The sequence below is a fragment of the Taudactylus pleione genome, unplaced genomic scaffold (assembly GCF_031769625.1).
Source record: "Taudactylus pleione unplaced genomic scaffold, aTauple2 ptg000182l, whole genome shotgun sequence".
In the NCBI taxonomy this organism is placed as follows: Eukaryota; Metazoa; Chordata; class Amphibia; order Anura; family Myobatrachidae; genus Taudactylus; species Taudactylus pleione.
This window is the reverse complement of record NW_028284584.1, coordinates 543514-548144: the sequence shown is the minus strand read 5'-3', so window position 1 is coordinate 548144 and position 4631 is coordinate 543514.

The window sequence follows — 4631 nt, the reverse complement described above, 5'->3', positions numbered from 1 at the left end:
CATCAACCACAGCACAGCCAGCATAGAGACACCCACTACTGCTATCTCACATCTGTAATACCTCACAGTCCTGTGTATACATCTGTAACATCAGCCACAGCTCAGCCAGCATAGAGACACCACTACTGCTATCTCACATCTGTAATACCTCACAGTCCTGTGTATACATCTGTAACATCAGCCACAGCTCAGCCAGCATAGAGACACCACTACTGCTATCTCACATCTGTAATACCTCACAGTCCTGTGTATACATCTGTAACATCAGCCACAGCACAGCCAGCATAGAGACACCCACTACTGCTATCTCACATCCGTAATACCTCACAGTCCTGTGTATACATCTGTAACATCAGCCACAGCACAGCCAGCATAGAGACACCCACTACTGCTATCTCACATCTGTAATACCTCACAGTCCTGTGTATACATCTGTAACATCAGCCACAGCACAGCCAGCATAGAGACACCCACTACTGCTATCTCACATCTGTAATACCTCACAGTCCTGTGTATACATCTGTAACATCAGCCACAGCACAGCCAGCATAGAGACCCCACGACTGCTATCTCACATCTGTAATACCTCACAGTCCTGTGTATACATCTGTAACATCAGCCACAGCAAAACCAGCATAGACACCCACTACTGCTATCTCACATCTGTAATACCTCACAGTCCTGTGTATACATCTGTAACATCAGTCACAGCATAGCCTGCATAGAGACGCCCACTACTGCTATCTCACATCTGTAATACCTCACAGTCCTGTGTATACATCTGTAACATCAGCCACAGCTCAGCCAGCATAGAGACACCCACTACTGCTATCTCACATCTGTAATACCTCACAGTCCTGTGTATACATCTGTAACATCAGCCACAGCACAGCCAGTATAGAGACACCCACTACTGCTATCTCACATCTGTATTACCTCACAGTCCTGTGTATACATCAGTAACATCAGCCACAGCACAGCCAGCATAGAGACACCCACTACTGCTATCTCACATCTGTAATACCTCACAGTCCTGTGTATACATCTGTAACATCAGCCACAGCACAGCCAGCATAGAGACCCCACGACTGCTATCTCACATCAGTAATACCTCACAGTCCTGTGTATACATCTATAACATCAGCCACAGCAAAACCAGCATAGACACCCGCTACTGCTATCTCACATCTGTAATACCTCACAATCCTGTGTATACATCTGTAACATCAGTCACAGCATAGCCTGCATAGAGATGCTCACTACTGCTATCTCACATCTGTAATACCTCACAGTCCTGTGTATACATCTGTAACATCAGCCACAGAACAGCCAGCATAGAGACACCCACTACAGCTATCTTACATCTGTAATACCTCACAGTCCTTTGTATACATCTGTAACATCAGCCACAGCACAGCCAGCATAGAGACACCCACTACTGCTATCTCACATCTGTAATACCTCACAGTCCTGTGTATACATCAGTAACATCAGCCACAGCACAGCCAGCATAGAGACCGCACTACTGCTATCTCACATCTGTAATACCTCACAGTCCTGTGTATACATCTGTAACATCAGCCACAGCACAGCCAGCATAGACACCCACTACTGCTATCTCACATCTGTAATACCTCACAGTCCTGTGTATACATCTGTAACATCAGCCACAGCATAGCCAGCATAGAGACACCCACTACTGCTATCTCACATCCGTAATACCTCACAGTCCTGTGTATACATCTGTAACATCAGCTACAGCACAGCCAGCATAGACACCCACTACTGCTATCTCACATCTGTAATACCTCACAGTCCTGTGTATACATCTGTAACATCAGCCACAGCACCGCCAGCATAGAGACATCCACTACTGCTATCTCACATCTGTAATACCTCACAGTCCTGTGTATACATCTGTAACATCAGCCACAGCACAGCCAGCATAGAGACACCCTCTACTGCTATCTCACATCTGTAATACCTCACAGTCCTGTGTATACATCTGTAACATCAGCCACAGCACAGCCAGCATAGAGACGCCCACTACTGCTATCTCACATCTGTAATACCTCACAGTCCTGTGTATACATCTGTAACATCAGCCACAGCACAGCCAGCATAGAGATACCCACTACTGCTATCTCACATCTGTAATACCTCACAGTCCAGTGTATACATCTGTAACATCAGCCACAGCACAGCCAGCATAGAGACCCCACTACTGCTATCTCACATCTGTAATACCTCACAGTCCTGTGTATACATCTGTAACATCAGCCACAGCTCAGCCAGCATAGAGACGCCCACTACTGCTATCTCACATCTGTAATACCTCACAGTCCTGTGTATACATCTGTAACATCAGCCACAGCACAACCAGCATAGAGACACCCACTACTGCTATCTCACATCTGTAATACCTAACAGTCCTGTGTATACATCTGTAACATCAGCCACAGCACAGCCAGCATAGAGACACCCACTTCTGCTATCTCACATCTGTAATACCTCACAGTCCTGTGTATACATCTGTAACATCAGCCACAGCTCAGCCAGCATGGAGACGCCCACTACTGCTATCTCACATCTGTAATACATCACAGTCCTGTGTATACATCTGTAACATCAGCCACAGCACAGCCAGCATAGAGACACCACTACTGCTATCTCACATCTGTAATACATCACAGTCCTGTGTATACATCTGTAACATCAGCCACAGCACAGCCAGCATAGAGACATCCACTACTGTTATCTCACATCTGTAATACCTCACAGTCCTGTGTATACATCTGTAACATCAGCCACAGCTCAGCCAGCATAGAGACACCACTACTGCTATCTCACATCTGTAATACCTCACAGTCCTCTGTATACATCTGTAACATCAGCCACAGCACAGCCAGCATAGAGACACCCACTACTGCTATATCACATCTGTAATACCTCACAGTCCTGTGTATACATCTGTAACATCAGCCAAAGCTCAGCCAGCATAGAGACACCCACTACTGCTATCTCACATCTGTAATACCTCACAGTCCTGTGTATACATCTGTAACATCAGCCGCAGCACAGCCAGCATAGAGACACCCACTACTTCTATCTCACATCTGTAATACCTCACAGTCCTGTGTATACATCTGTAACATCAGCCACAGCTCAGCCAGCATAGAGACAACACTACTGCTATCTCACATCTGTAATACCTCACAGTCCTGGGTATACATCTGTAACATCAGCCACAGCTCAGCCAGCATAGAGACGCCCACTACTGCTATCTCACATCTGTATTACTTCACAGTCCTGTATATACATCTGTAACATCAGCCACAGCTCAGCCTGCATAGAGACACCCACTACTGCTATCTCACATCTGTAATACCTCACAGTCCTGTGTATACATCTGTAACATCAGCCACAGCACAGCCAGCATAGAGACACCCACTACTTCTATCTCACATCTGTAATACCTCACAGTCCAGTGTATACATCTGTAACATCAGCCACAGCTCAGCCAGCATAGAGACATCACTACTGCTATCTCACATCTGTAATACCTCACAGTCCTGGGTATACATCTGTAACATCAGCCACAGCTCAGCCAGCATAGAGACGCCCACTACTGCTATCTCACATCTGTAATACTTCACAGTCCTGTATATACATCTGTAACATCAGCCACAGCTCAGCCAGCATAGAGACACCCACTACTGCTATCTCACATCTGTAATACCTCACAGTCCTGTGTATACATCTGTAACATCAGCCAGCATAGAGACCCCACTACTGCTATCTCACATCTGTAATACCTCACAGTCCTGTGTATACATCTGTAACATCAGCCAGCATAGAGACCCCACTACTGCTATCTCACATCCGTAATACCTCACAGACCTGTGTATACATCTGTAACATCATCCACAGCTCAGCCAGCATAGAGACACCCACTGTTGCTATCTCACATCTGTAATACCTCACAGTCCTGTGTATACATCTGTAACATCAGTCACAGCACAGCCAGCATAGAGACACCCACTACTGCTATCTCACATCTGTAATACCTCACAGTCATGTGTATACTTCAGTAACATCAGTCACAGCACAGCCAGCATAGAGATGCCCACTGCTGCCTTCTCACATCTTTAATACCTCACAGTCCAGTGTATACATCTGTAACATCAGTCACAGCACAGCCAGCATAGAGACGCCCACTGCTGCCTTCTCACATCTGTAATACATCACAGTCCTGTGTATACATCTGTAACATCAGCCACAGCACAGCTAGCATAGAGACACCCACTACTGCGATCTCACATCTGTAATAACTCACAGTCCTGTGTATACATCTGTAACATCAGCCACAGCACAGCCAGCATAGAGACACCCACTACTGCTATCTCACATCTGTAATACCTCACAGTCCTGTGTATACATCTGTAACATCAGCCGCAGCACAGCCAGCATAGAGACACCCACTACTTCTATCTCACATCTGTAATACCTCACAGTCCTGTGTATACATCTGTAACATCAGCCACAGCTCAGCCAGCATAGAGACAACACTACTGCTATCTCACATCTGTAATACCTCACAGTCCTGGGTATACATCTGTAACATCAGCCAC